The sequence below is a fragment of the Penaeus monodon genome, chromosome 29, assembly GCF_015228065.2.
Source record: "Penaeus monodon isolate SGIC_2016 chromosome 29, NSTDA_Pmon_1, whole genome shotgun sequence".
NCBI classification, from domain to species: Eukaryota; Metazoa; Arthropoda; class Malacostraca; order Decapoda; family Penaeidae; genus Penaeus; species Penaeus monodon.
Window position 1 is genome coordinate 34,734,441 of NC_051414.1, and position 516 is coordinate 34,734,956.

At 37.6% G+C, this 516-nt stretch overlaps 1 protein-coding gene across 1 annotated transcript in view; it reads right to left on the reverse strand.

Moving 5' to 3' along the window:
• LOC119592200 overlaps positions 1-516 on the reverse strand; it is a 61,892-nt gene that overhangs the window by 15,022 nt on the left and 46,354 nt on the right. The gene's annotated exons all lie outside the window — the stretch shown is intronic.

Below are 516 nucleotides of genomic sequence, written 5' to 3' on the forward strand. Positions count from 1 at the left end.
CTCTATTAACACGGTATACATTTTTTTTTTTTTATTTAGGATGGTTCGAGTGTCGATTGGTTCGACTCATACTGAATGAAACAGTTTTGTTTTTTTTCGGATAAGTCGAATCACGCTTATTCGCAAACTATCTGCGGGCGGTTAATACGCCCCCCGTCTTTAAAACGAATTGATAAAAAGATTCTTTAATTCTCCGGAGGATTCCGGATCCCAATGAGTTTTGAATCATTGGATTACACATTTCAGAAGGGGTGAGAACGTCTTTTACTATCACGCGCCTTAAAATTTGACACACTGAAACGAAACTGTGACAGGTTGTCTGTCTAATTATCCGACTGTGAATTTTATGAACAGATGAATCAACACGTCAATAGTGATGCTTATTTATGTTGTTCACTTATAAGGCGAGAATCGAATCAGACCTTTAATTATATGAACTTCTAGTCAGAGATTTAATTTAAGGATGAGACAATACCGCACACTGACGGTTGTGCGAATAAGCTTACTTGAAGGGCG